At 34.7% G+C, this 15,588-nt stretch overlaps 1 pseudogene; it reads left to right on the forward strand.

Moving 5' to 3' along the window:
• Window positions 1-1,162: 1,162 nt before the first annotated feature.
• Window positions 1,163-12,487, forward strand: LOC112915825 (hsc70-interacting protein pseudogene; annotated as a pseudogene).
• The last annotated feature ends 3,101 nt before the right edge of the window (window positions 12,488-15,588 follow it).

Genomic DNA, 15,588 nt, shown 5'->3' on the forward strand with positions numbered 1-15,588 from the left:
GCACCATTATTTACAAAAGCTAAGATATGGAAATGGATAGTGTCTATTGATGCATGAGTGAATAAAGAAGATGTGACATATATACATCATGGACTATTATTCAGTCATAGAAAAGAAAGATTTTGACATTGTGACAACATAGACAGACCTAGAGGGTATTATGCTAAGTGATATAAGCCAGACAAAGACAAATACCATAAGAGCTCACCTACATGTAGAATCTTAAAATTAAATGAACAAATGACAACAACAACAACCACAAAGAGAGAAATACATACATAATTATAGAGAACAAACTGGTGGTTGCCAAAGGGAAGGGGGTGGGGAGATGAGCAAAATGGGTGAAGGGGATTAAGAGGTACAAACTTCTAATGATAAAATAAGTCATTGGGATGGAAAGTACAGTATAAAGAATACAGTCAATAATGTTGTAATATAGTTATCATAATGAGCATTTTGTAATGCATATAATTGTTAAATCACTATGTTGCAAACCTGAAACTAATTTAATATTATATGCCAATTATACTCCAGTTAAAAACACACACACACACAGTCTCTTGAACAACCAGTAAGTGAGAGAATAAATCAAAATGGTAATCCAAACTATTTTGAGACAAATAAGAATGAATGGAAAAACAACATATTAAAACTTATGGGATGCACCTAAAGCATTTATAGGAAGTTTATAGTGATAAATATCTACATTATGAAAAATGAAAGATTTCAAACAACCTAACTTTATATGTCAAAACTAGAGATGCTTGGATGGCTCAGCAGTTACACATCTGCCTTTGGCTCAGAGTGTGATCCCAGGATCTGAGATCGAGTCTCACATCAGGTTCCCCTGAAGGGAGCCTGCTTCTCCCTCTGCTTATGTCTCTGCCTCTCTCTCTCTCTGTGTATCTCATGAATAAATAGATTACAAAAAAATTATATCTCAAAACTAGAAAAAGAAAAAAAAAGCTCAGTATTAGCAGAAGGAAGGCAATAATAAACATCAGAGTAGAAGTAAATGATATTGAGACTAGATAAGCCATAAAAAACTAATAAAACTAAAAGATAACTTTTTGAAAAAAATAAGCAGAATTGACAAACCTTTAGCTAGACTAACCAAGAAAAAAAAATGACTCAACATTATAAATGAAAGAAACAAAGCAATATGGGGGGACAGCTTTACAATAATGGATTTGACAATGATTTCTTGGATATGACCAAAAGCACCATGGAACAAAATACAACATCCTTTCATGATAAAAACACTGCACAAACTAGTAGGAATAGAAGAGAACTTCCTCTACGTGGCACAGAGTATGTGTAAAAACCCTACAGCCTAATGATATTCTCTATGGTGAATAACTTCATCATAAGAGTAAGAACAAGACTAGGATATCCTCCCAACACTTCTATTGAACATTGTGTGGAAGAGTGTAAGGGCAATTAGTCAAGAAGAAAAAGACATCCAGATTGGAAAGGAAAAAGTAAAATATCTCTATTCACACATTACCTGATCTTATATTTGGAAATCATAAAGAAATCACTAAAAATTAGTAGAATTAATAAAAGAGTAAGTTTGCAGGATATAGGATCAATATACAAACGTCAATTGTATATTGATTTTGTAATGCATATAATTGTTAAATAACTATGTTGCACCTACATTGTACACTAGCAATGATCATTCCAAAACAAAATTTAGAAAACAACTACATTTGCAAAATCTTCCAAGAGCAAACATATTTGGGTATAAATTTAATAAAACAAGTGCAGTATTTGTACACCAAAACGATAAAACATTATAAAAAGAACTTAATGAAGGAGTCCCTGGGAGGCTCAGTCAGTTAAGCATCTGCTTTTGGGTCAGGTCATGATCTCCAGGCCACATGGGGTTCTCCACTTCTCCCTCTGACCCTCTCTCCCCTTGTGCTGTTTCTCTCTCAAATAAATAAGTAAAATCTTTTTTCTTTTTTTTTTTAAGAAAGAACTTGGGATCCCCAGGTGGCTCAGCAGTTTAGCATCTGCCTTCAGCCCAGGGCCTGATCCTGGAGATCCAGGATCGAGTCCCGCGTCAGGCTCCCTGCATAAAGCCTGCTTCTCTCTCTGCCTGTGTCTCTGTCTCTGTGTCTCTCATGAATAAATAAATAAGATATTTAATAAAAAAAATAAAGAACTTAATGAATACATAAATAAATGGAAAGATACCCTATATTCACAGTCAAAGACTTAATATTGTTAAAATGGCAATATTCTCCAAATTGACTTATAGATTATTCTGGATCAACATCCACACTACTTTCTTTTGCATAAATTATTAAACTGATCCTAACATTCATATGGAAGCACCCATTAATTTTTTTTAAGTTAGAAGAGTTACATTTTCTGATTTCCCAACTTACCACAAAGCTATAGTAATCAAGACATTGTACTAGTGTAACAACAGATGTATAGCTCAGTCAATGGAATAGAATCAACAGTCCATGAACAAACCCTTACATTTATGGTAAATTGATATTTTTACAGGAATGTCAAAAAAATTAAATGGAGAAAGTATAGTCTTTTCAACAAATGGTTCTAGGATAACTAGACATCCAAATGGGAAAAGATGAAGTGTATACTTTCCTCCCTTATCCCCTATACAAAAGTTAAAAAATGGATAACAGGCCTAAATTTAAAAGCTGAAATGCTAAAACTTTTGGAAGGAAATATAGGAGTAAATCTCCATATCTTGGATTAGGTAATGGTCTCCCAAACATGGCATCAAAACTACAAATAAAAAAATAAACAAATCACATTATATTAAAATTAAAACTTTTGTGCAACATGGTACAATCAAGAAAAATAAAAAAACTCATAGAAGAAAATATATGTAGATTATATATGTGATAAAGAACTGGTTTCAGAATATATAAAGAATACTACTCAATAATAAAGGGACAAATATGACGATTATAAAATGGGCATAGAATTTGTAAATATATTTCTCCAAAGAAGATACATAAATGGTCAAAAAATCACATAAAAAGATGTTTAACATTATTAGCAATTAGGTAAATGCAAATCTAAACCACAGTGAACTACTACTTCATACCCACTGGAATGGCTATAATAAAAAAGATAAAAGAACAAAAAATGTTGCCAAGGATATAGAAAAATTGGAGCCCTTATACATTGCTCACAGGAATGTAAAATGGCATAGCCATTTTGGGAACATTTTGGCATTTCCTCAAATGCACCTAGTAACTCCACTCTTAGACATATACTTAACTGAAATGACAACATATAGCTACCCAAAAGCTCATACACAGATATTCCTACAGGATTATTCAAAACAGCTAAAGAGTGGAAATAAGCCAAATGTCCATTGAATATGTATTTATTCATTGTATTATGTGTTACACCCATATAATGATATATTACTTTGCAATAAAAAGGAATGAACTAATAATACATGTATTAACGTTGAAACCATCATGCTAAGTTTAAAAAGCCAGTCACAAAAGACCATGTGTTTTGATTCCTTTTATATGACATGTCCACAGTGATCAAATATAGAGAGAAAGAAATCACTTAGGGACTGCCTAGGGGGCTGGCTAGGGGACTGGGAGAGATGGAAATGAGGTTTTGGAAGGGGGTCAGAAAAAGCTCTAAACTTAGATTCTAATGATGTTTGTACAACTCTGTAAATACACTAAAACCATTTAATTGTACACTTTAAATGGGTGGATTTTATGGTATATAAATTACATTGCAATAAAGATATTTTTAAAAATCAAGGAGAAAAACTGAAATGGCTCTTTTTCAGAGGCACCTTAATGAAAAGAGAAGTTTTGGGGGAGACATAACAAAAACAGTTTTTTAAAAGTCTTTATTCCACTTTCTTCTTTGAAAGATATGATCAATGAATATAGAATATCAGATTGAATTTTTTTCCTTCAGAGTTCAAAGATGACACTCCTCTTCTGCCTTTTATGTCTCCATAAAGAAATCTACTATCATTCTTATCTTTGTCATCCTGTGCAATCTCTTCTCAGATTGTTTCTAAGGTAAATCAACTTAATTTAATTAAGCTGGTTTAATCAACTCAATGAACTGCCTTGGTTTGTTTTTCTTTATATTATTTTCCTTATTATTGGGACTCATTGCACTTCTATGGGTTTATAGTTTCATCAAATTTTGAAAAATTCAAGAAGTATTCCCTAAAATATCTTCTCAAAATCCATTGCCCTCCCTACTTTTGGATTCAAATTACACTTATTTTATACTGCTTGAAGTTGATCCAAAATTCACTGATGTTGTTTATTTTTTTTTTCAGACTCTTTCCCCCCTTATATTTATTTTAAATATAGTTGACTCTTGAACAACATGGGCTTGAACTGAGCAGGTCCACTCATATGTGTATTTATTTTTTATAAATACAGTACAGTACTATAAATGTATTTGCCTTGTAATTTTCTTAACAACATTGTCTTTTCTCTAACTTACTTTATTATAAGAGTATAATATATAAAACAGATGTTGGTCAACTATGTTATTGGTAAGAATTCTGATCAACAGTAGGATTTAAGTGGTTAAATTTGGAGGAAGTCAAAAGTCATACAGAGATTTTTCACTGTGAAAGGTTGGTGCCCCTAACCCCCATGATGTTTAGGGGCTAATTATAGTATTTATTACTGTCTTCAAATTCACTAGTCTTTTGAACATTTAGTCTGCTTTTATTTCCATCAAGAATAATAGTTCTAAGTCAGACATATTTTTTTTATCTCAAGAAGTTAGATTTGGGTCTTTTTACTATCTTCTGGGTCTCTTTGCATGCCTAGTTATTTTTATTATATGTGATAAACTGTGAATTTTACCAGTTGAATACTAGACTTTTATAAATTTCATTTATTGAGCCTTTTTGTGGTATATAGTTAAGCTACATGGAAACAGTTTAATCCTTTAAAGTTTTAATCATATGCTTTGTTAAGTGAAACCAAAACAGCATTTATCTTAGGGCTAATTTTGTCCCACTTTGAGGCAAATACCCTGGTGATTAATTGCCTGGTAATGATGAATTAGTATGCATTTCACATTGGCTAGTAGGAATATGAACTATTTATGGCCCTTTGTGAGCTCCAGGGATTTTATTCTCTGATGTTTTTGGGTGTTTCTATTCCTGGTCTTGTATACATGCACTGATACAAGTAGTAAGCTGAAAATTTAAGGTATGTATGTGGGGGTCTTGTGATCTCTGGAGTGCTCTATTTTGGCAGCTCTCTCCTTCCTGAACACTTCACTCTGTGATCTCTTACTATCCATGGATTCCAGGCTCTCTTTCCTTCACTCTGGCAGATGTATATGCTCTGTTTCGGCTTTCCTCTCTAAACAGATGTCTGAATTCACTTTCTAGGCAGTAAGTTGGAATTATGATAGGGCTCACTTCATTGGTTTTCCCTCTTTCAGAGAGCCCTGTGCTTTGATGCCTACCATACAATGTTTGGAAACTATTTCTTCATATTTTGTTTGTTTTTCCTCTTGGTTGTTACAGGGGCTGGGTAAATCCTATTCCTTTTGCTCTATCTTGTCCAGAGATGAAGTTGGCTTCTCATTTTCAAGATAAGACATACCATAACTTATATAAGTTGAAGGCTTTCCAGTTAGAGGTTGTATTACCTTATGTCACCTTTTTGATTTCTGAAAAGAATGTTCAGGAAGATAAAAATTTTTATTCAAAATTTTCTCATTTTCTTTAAGCCTATATTACACTGCGGTGTAATCTCCCAGAATTTCTTGTTTTAGGAAGATAAAGGTACTTAGCAATACATCAAATATTTAAATACCAGGTATGTATAGAGAAAGGGAAGAGTCTGTCTTTTCACATCATTTATGTACACATTGCCATTATAGCATAGACTTTGAAGAAAGAAATCAAAGCTTTGAAATACATATATCACACTACAGCACATTAGATATTAAATATATACACATGCATACATCATTGTATATTTGTAAGTCTGTCAAATATGGGTGAATATCTGTATGAGTAAAAATATAAATATATAAATATATATCTATATAAATATATATATAAATAATAAAATCTATCTAAATATATAAATAAAATATCTATATAAATATATATAAATAATAAATATATAAATATAAATTTTATTATAAATTTTATATATTTATAAAAATATTATAAATATTTATAAATATATAAATATATATTTATATAAATAAATATTTATAAATATATATTATATATAATATATATTATTTATTTATAAATATATATTTATTTATTATATATTTATATATAATATAAATAAATATATTATATAAAATATATAAATAAATTTATATTATTTATTATAAATATTTATAAATATATAAAAATATATAAATATATATTATTTATTATATATTTATAAATATATATATTATATATAAATATATATTATATTTATATATTTCATATATATATATATATATGAAGCCTATACATGGTGTCTAAATACTTCAGCCTTGGGTCACCTTGGTGGTTTAGTCAGAAGAGTATGCAGCTCTTGATCTTGGGGTCATGAATTTGAGCTTCAGATTGGGTGTAGAGATTACTTAAATAAATAAATAAAACCTTCAGCATTTAGTCATTAATCATCAAAGTTTCAATGTTTGAGTTAACTAGGGTCAAATCATGGTTAAGTGGTAAGAACAATACATTTATTTTCTAAAGAACTATAACTTAATGATATATTCAATTCTGTCATGAACTATAATCTTGCCAGTTCTATCTCAAAGGTCTAGTTCCCAAAGTAAGAGTATCACAAGCCCATAAATAAACAATTAATGACTAGCTAAAAACATTATGAAGAAATTATATATGTACAATGAAGTAATGAGAAAAATATCACTAACTCAAATCATTTTCATCGTGGTAAATAAACAGAATTTTGCTAATGCTAGTGGATGTGTGGGATAACTTTACCTTTATTGTATTATAATAATACTGACAAGTCTCAAACAGATGGAGAAAAATCCTGTCATCTAAAACTGCAGTGAATTCATGTTATAATAAGTCTCACAATACAAAATAATTAAGATCAGAGAAATGGGTGGATTTTTTTTTTTTTTTTTTTTTTTTGGAGAGAGAGAGAGAGCATGAGCAGGGGAGTAGGGGAGGAGCAGAGGGAGAGAGAATTCCAAGTAGGCTCCACACTCAGCAAGAGCCCAACGTGGGGCTGGGTCTCACAACTCTGATATCATGACCTAAGTTGAAATCAAAAGTAGGATTCTTAGCCAAATGAGGGACTCAGCCACCCCAGAATTTCTATAAACTTATAGTGAAAGCCAAATAGCTTAGAAGTATCAGGAAATGAAGTCAAGCAGCCTGGATTCAAATCTCAACTCCTTACTACCTGGGTGACAACCTCTCTGTCCCTCTGTAAAATGAGGATAACAATGGCATTATCTTTCAGGGTGGTTATGAGAGTGACATGGGTTAATATATTAAGCACTTAGAATATTTTATGATCCATAGTAAGCACTCAGAAATTATCATAATTAGAACAAAAATGAATTAAGTAATATTTGTATGTTTGTGCAGTTCTAAAAACGTATAATAGAAAATGTCATCAATACCTTCACATTTGACTCTCCGTCATGACTACAAAAGCTGTCAACTTTAAAAAATATTCAAAGGTTTTGATTTTCCCAAAAGCTTATATTAAATTAAAGATTCAGATCACTAAAGAAAAGAAAAACTTTTATAGTGTCATAATCTGGGAGGTAGTATAATATAATCAGAATAAATGGCTTGAGCTTAATACTCAGTTGTACTACTCATCAATTATGTGAAGTTGGGTAAGTTCCTTAAGCTCTCTGTGTCTCACTCCTCTCTGGCAAATGGGAAAAATAATACTGTCTACCTAACAGGATTGTTGCAAAGATTAAATGATGTAATATTTGTAAAGCCCTTAGAAAAGTCCCTTGTTCATGTTTAAGTGTATGCTATTATAATAATCATTACTGATCTTTCTCTTTTCCAGTTTTGACTCTTACAATTTTTCCAGATTTTCTTTTGTCAATGACATTTCATGTGAATACTGTACTCCCATAAGATGTCTTTGACTTTAAAAAAAATTCTCCTTTTTAATCTGACCCTCAAAACCCAGAAATTCCCATTCAGAATTAGAATCAATTGAATTTGTCATTGCACTGTAGGATTGAACAAAATAATAATTTTAAAAATCTACATTGAACTATACTCCCCTTTTCTGGTCTTCTGTTTGCACATACAATTCCACCGTTTATACATACAATTTTGTTTATTTAGATCAATTCTCTTTTTCCACTACACTGCGTTTAGTGGCCAAAAAAGTCCTCTTTATACTTGACACCCTCACAGAATATGCTTGAGTCTTAGTTACTGCTTTCAGTTTTAACCATTCAGTGAATTAAAGGAGGGAGAAATCTGGTACAAGCCTTTCTATCACTTATCTTCAGAAATCATTTATCAATTCCATTTTCCTTTTATTTTTAAAGATTTTATTCATATATTTATTTAAGAGAGAGCAGGTGCAGGAGTGTGCACATGAGCTGGGGGGGAGGGGCAAAGGTAAGGGGGGGCCGGGGTTACTCACAAGTGGACTCTGCACTGAGGACAGATCCTTATCCTGAGATCATGACCTGAGCCTAAACCAAGAGCCAGATGCTTAACCAACTAAACTACCCACGTGCGTCTATCAATTCCATTTCCTGAAGAACTCCCAAATTCATCTTATTTACATTATCGTAGTCAGCCTTTTTAAACCTCTCACTTATATTATTGCAGTATCTTTCTATTTGGAATCCTTTGCTCAGTTGCAGAAATATAGTATAAAAAACCTCATCATGCACTTCGCTTTTTAAAAAATTATCCTTTGGCTTAATGCTAGGTATACATGATCAAGTCTAAACTTTAGAGCATTCTCTCACAATTTGATTTATTTTGTTTCCTAGCCCTATTGTTAACAAAATTTTCCTCAATCTAATGTAATTGTTGCTTCATATAGCTGTTCTCAAACACAATTTGAACACCTTGAGTAGAGAAGCTTTAAGTCATTTACTCTTTATCTCCAATACCAATCACATGACTGGAACATGTTCAAGCTCCATAAATATATGCAATGAGTGAATGGACACACAAATTAGTGAATGAATGAAAAATAAGACCTGGTTTCTTAGGATTTCACCTATAAAAATAAAACAAACAAAAGAACAAAGGATTCAGACCCAGATAGGCCCTAAGCTTTCAATGTTTGATAACTCTTAACTACTCTTAAATACGTTGTGAATAGGAGTAACCTACTTGGTAAAAATTTAAAACTATTTTTATATGATTATCAGCTGGAAAAGATTTCCCTGATCTGCCTGCTAAAGAATCTAGAATTCTCTCGTTCAGAAATCAAGTACTTTGGGGTGCCTGGGTGGCTCATTGGTTGAGCATCTGCCTTTTCAGGTCGTGAGCCCGGGGTCCTGGGATCGAGTCCCACATCGGGCTCCCTGCGTGGAACCTGCTTCTCCCTCTGCCTGTGTCTTTGCCTCTCTCTCTGTGTCTCTCAAAAATGAATAAATAAAACAATAAAAAAAATAAAAAAATAAATCATGTACTTAGATTTTAAATGATAATTTTATTACTAACAATACATAATTTAAAAGCTTAAGAAATATTTCTAAATAACACTAATAAAATCAAGCATTGACTAAGCATATACCCTACCTGATCCATTTAATAATCCTAACACCCAAAGTCACACAGCCATCAAGAGCTAGAGTCAGGTCTTCTAAAACCAAATCTGTTGTTCATATTACATATGCTTCTGTGCCATGGTAAAATTTAAATAACTCCACGGAAGAGTAGCACTTAACAGCTGTTATCACTCAGGCACTGAAGTCTTAGATAAAGCTCAGGTTATTCATTTGAAAAGACCTAGATGACAGAAAACACAGGACAGGTATGAATTGATAAATTAAACACAAAGCAACTGACTTCTGTTTTCAGCTCTGATATATAAGGAGCTTGGAAATTGTTATTCTTATCCTTATGGTAAGAAAGAACTAGACAAACCAAGAATCAATAATTTTTCTTGGATACAGCAGACAATGAAATTTGCAATACAAACTGCCACGCTGAAATCCTGAGAGACAGGTGAATTCAGGGAGTCCCAGCCAAGATCTTATTACCCGCGGGAGAAGCTTCTAGAGCCATAAACTGATATTAACACTTGATTGGTAATTTTGTGGTTGAGTGTGGACCAGTGTGAGAGTCAGCAGTTAAAAGGGGGTCCCTGCACTTTAATGGACTATACTTCTAGGATCCACACCAGGTTCTTGTGGTGAAGATGTGAGAAAGATCCCTTTGTGGCTCTGGCAAGGGAAGAAAAGAGAAATTCTTATGAAATGTGTTTAGAACCTTCTCCATAACAAAGGCCTACTCTCCAGGGGGAAAGACTCCCAGAGCCCTGTTACAGTGGGTTAAATACATTTGTCTCACTTTGGCCTGTGCTAGCCTTCCTGTCTCCCTAAAGAGTTTGGAAAGCTATATAAAAAGAAACACTCATGAAGCTCACAGACCAGAGACACAGGCCTGCTGGAGGACTGATATTTAATCATAATAGAATGATCCTCTCCCTGAGACTTAACCACCATTCCAAGAGAGCTGCAGTGTAATAATAGTGGATCACTGCTGAAAGCTCTACAAGATACTCTTTGAGGAGGAGTTCACAGAGAACCCCAAAGTCAAGAGGGGAGACAAAAACATGGAGACAAGGATTCAAAGCCTCTGGCACTTGTGGCTTTGACAAACATTAAACAAAGTCCCACTACTAGCCAGTTTACCATAAATCCTCACACTAGAGGCCTAGTTACCCCAGTAGCTTTCAACAACAAAATTACAGACATGCAAAAAGTTAAAAGAAAAACAGCCTGAAGAGAGAGAGCCAGCCTCAGAACCAGACTCAAGACATGACACAGGCTTGGAGTGAAATAAAAGAATTACATAAGTATGAGTAATATATTAAGAGCTTCAACAGAACAAGTAAACAACATGTATGAATAAGCTGAGTAATATAAGTAGGCAGGTGGAAAACCTAAGAATCAAAAGGAAATACTAGAAATAAAAAAAAACATTGTAATAGAAATTAAAAAATGTGGTTAAGCAAAGCTGGAGGCATCACAATTCCAGACTCGAGCCCCCTTCCACACGGTCACGCTGAGCTAGTCCCCGCGCCTGGAACCGGCCGCAAGCTCAGCTGCACCTGCCGCCCGCCGCCTGCCCCCTGCCATCTGCCACCTGCCCCCTGCCAGCGCCTCTGGATCACGGACCCCGCAAAGTGAGCGAGCTTCGGGCCTTCGTCCCGCAAAGTGAGTGAGCTTCGGGCCTTCGTGAAAATGTGTGAGCAGGATCCGAGCGTTCTGCACACCGAGGAAATGGCTTCCTGCGGGAGCGGGTGGAGAGCATGGGGGGTAAAACACCACCTGCTACTCATAAAATTAAATCAGAAGATCATATCAACGAAGAAAAAACAGTAAGAAGGCGGAGGAAAACATAAAGAGAGGAACCATCAAGTGAGGAAAGTGATCTAGAAATTGACAATAAAAGTGTAATTGAACCAGATACTGATGCCCCTCAACAAATGGGAGATGAACATATAGAGATAACCGAGGAAATGATGGATCAGGCAAATGACAAAAAAAGTGGCTGCCATTGATGCCCTAAATGATGGTGAACTACAGAAAGCCATTGGCTTGTTCACAGATGCCATCAAACTGAATCCTCGCTTAGCCATTTTGTATGCCAAGAGAGCCAGTGTCTTCATCAAATTACAGAAGCCAAATGCTGCCATTCGAGACTGTGACAAGAGCTATTGAAATAAATCCTGATTCAGCTCAGCCTTACAAGTGGCGAGGGAAAGCACACAGACTTCTGGGTCATTGGAAAGAAGCAGCACATGATCTTGCCCTTGCTTGTAAACTGGATTATGATGAAGATGCTAGTGCAATGCTGAAAGAAGTTCAACCGAGGGCCCACAAAATTGCTGAACATCAGAGGAAGAATGAACAAAAATGTGAAGAACGAGAGATCAAAGAAAGAATAGAAAGGGTTAAGAAAGCTCAGGAAAAACATGAAAGAGCCCAGAGGGAGGAAGAAGCCAGATGACAATCAGGAGCTCAGTATGGCTCTTTCCCAGGTGGCTTTCTGGGGAGAATGCCTAGTAATTTTCCTGGAGGAATGCCTGGAATGGCAGGGGGGATGCCTGGAATGGCAGGAATGCCTGGGCTCAATGAAATTCTTAGTGACCCAGAGGTTCTTGCAGCCATGCAGGATCCAGAAGTTATGGTGGCCTTCCAGGATGTAGCCCAGAACCCAGCAAATATGTCAAAATATCAGAGCAACCCAAAGGTTATGAATCTCATCAGTAAATTGTCAGCCAAATTTGGAGGTCAAGCATAATGCCCTTCTGACAAATAAAGCCCCTGCTGAAGGAAAAGCAACTTCGATCACTTAATGGATGTCGCAATAATACAAACCAGTGTACCTCTGACCTTCTCAAGAAGAAAGCTGGGGTGCTGTGAAAGAGAATCCCTACCCCTCTGCCCCACATGCAACTGAAACATTCTACAGTGGTTTGCCATTAGGGTATTTATTCAGATAATGTTTTCCTACTAAGAATTACAAACTTTAAACACTTTTTAAACCTTAAAAATATTTAGAAACATTAAAAGGGTGTGTTATTCCCCCCAAAAAACAATTTCAGACTTGAAGCTATATTACAAAACTGTAGTAATCAAGAAAGTATGGTACTGGCACAAAAACAGACACACAGTTCAATGGAACAGAACAGAAAGCCCAGAAATGGACCCACAACTATATGGCCAACTTTGTCAAAGCAGGAAAGAATATCCAATGAAAAAAAAAGACAGTTTCTTCATCTAGTGGTCTAGTGGTGTTGGAAAAACTGGGCAGCTACATGCAAAAAAGAATGAAATTGGACAGCTTTCTTACAACATACATAAAAGTAAATTCAAAGTGTATGAAAGACCTAAGTGTGAGACAGAACACCATCGATATCCTAGAGGAGAACGCAGGCAGCTACCTTTTTAATCTTGGCCACAGCAACTTCTTATAAGACATATCTTCAGAGGCAATAGAAACAAAAGCAAAAATGAACCACTGGGACTTCATCAAGATAAAAAGCTTCTGCACAGTAAGGGAAACAATCAACAAAACTAAAAGATAGTCTAAAGAATGGGAGAAGATATATGCAAATATGAAGTATCTGATAAAGGGCTAGTATCCAAAATCTATAAAGAACTTATCAAACTCAACACGCAAAGAATAAACAACCCAATTAAGAAATGGACAGGGGACACCTGGGTGGTACAGCAGTTGAGTGTCTGCCTTTGGCTCAGGGAGTGATCCCAGAGTCATGGGATCCAGTCCCCATCGGGCTCCCCCCATGGAGCCTGCTTCTCCCTCTGCCTGTCTCTCTCTCTCTCTCTCTCTCTCTCTCTCTCTCTCTTTGTCTCTCTGTCTCTCAGGAATAAATAAATAAAATCTTAAAAAAAAAAAAAAAAAGAAATGGTCAGAAGACATGAACAAACATCTCTCTAAAGGAGACTTCCAGATGGCTAACAGACACATGAAGGCTACTCAACATCATACATGATCAGGGAAGTACAAATCAAAGCCACAATGAGATACCACCTAACACGAGTCAGAATGGCTAAAATTAACAACACAAGAAACAGCAGATGTTGGTGAAGATATGGAGAAAGGGGAAACCTCATGCACTGTTGATGGGAATACAAACTAGTGCAGCCACTTTGGAGATAATGTAAAATTACATAAAACGCTCAGAGAAACAAACCTCTGTCAACAAATAGAAAACAGTTGCTAACATAGTTGATATTGAACCAATTATATCAATATCTATTTTAAAGTAAATGTGGTCTAAACACATCAATTAAATGACAGAAATTGTTAGATGGATCAAAGTACAAAACCCAACTATATGTAGTATACAAAAGTTCTTCTTTTAAAGTAAGACTACAAAAGTAAGTTAAAAATAAAGATGGGGCATGTGGGTGGCTCAGTCAGTTAGGTGTCTGACTTCCACTCAGGTCATGGTCTCAGGGTACTGGGATTGAGCCCCATATTGAGCCCCAAGTCCAGCCCCGTTTCAGGCCCTGCAATCAGTGGGGAGTCTGCTTCCCTCTCTCCCACTGACCCTCTCCCGACTTGTGCACAAGCACATGCTCTCTCTCTCTATCTCTCTCAAACAATAAATTTTTTTCAAAAGAAAAAAAAAAAGGAATGGAGAAAAGCCAACCATTAAGTTATACTGTTTTGATTTCGGAACAAAGAAATATATAAAATTAATAACTCCAGCTTGCTCATCTAAGAAACCAGAGTAAAATAAAAGAGCAATTTATACTTATAGAAGAAAGCAGTAAAAATAATTAAAAAACTGGAGCAGAAATTGATGAAATTGAAACCAGAAAAACAGAGAAAATAAAAACCAAAGCTGCTTCTTTAAAAAGGTCAATAAAACTGATAAATTTCTGGTTTGGTGAACCAAGAGAAGGATTGTGATGTTCTATTCAACATCACATTGAAAGTTCTAGCTAGTGCAATATAACAAGATAAAGAAATAGATGGTATACACATTAGAAAGAAATTACATGCAAAATTGTATTCATGGATGACTTGACTGTCTATGTAGACAATCTCAAAGAATCTACAGCAACAACAACAAAATCCTATATTAGGATAGTCACAGGAAACAGACATAATATATAAGCATCATGACTTCACTATATACCCAGAGTGAATAATTGGGATTTGAAATTTAATATATATATATATATATATATATATATATATATATATATATAGGAGATATAGATATATATATGTGTATATATATATATATACACATATATATATGGTTTAGTATATACACATATATTTCTCTGTTCTGACAGCTGACAGAATCTAAAAGAAAAACATCCCAGTACCAGTGAGCATACCACTGCCCAGATCTTGGTTTATTATACCATTGTCAAATATAAGAGAACCCGGGCTGCAAACCTCCGGCTGATTGTAGGACTGGCAGAGGAAATTTACAAGATGTGCCTAGAGCATTTTCTAGTGCCAAAAATAAGAAAGTACTCATAAACAAACACCCCATAATGGGGATCTGTCCAAGAGACACAGGGGGCAACTGAAAGAGTTCCCCATGGCTAAAAGCTGGAGCAGCTTGAGCAACAATGTAAATGGTTTTGTACTGAATTATAATTCCATGTACAATACAAATACCAGTAAACCTATATTGAGGTAAACAAATGATTGAATAAAGAAGTAAGTAAAGAAATAAAGGGGAGGGGACTAATCTCTTGCAGAAGAATTCCAAGTAATTTATGTAGATACTCTGATTTGAGGAGGTTTAACAGTTAAGTGTGTGCTGTGCATAAAAACTTTCCAAAGATTACAGTATACAAAAGTGGAAAAAGAGGACCATTATAGTGGAGAATATTGCCAAACCCCACCTCAGTCATGTGATTAAG

This window comes from Vulpes vulpes, chromosome 11 (assembly GCF_048418805.1).
Source record: "Vulpes vulpes isolate BD-2025 chromosome 11, VulVul3, whole genome shotgun sequence".
NCBI lineage: Eukaryota > Metazoa > Chordata > Mammalia > Carnivora > Canidae > Vulpes > Vulpes vulpes.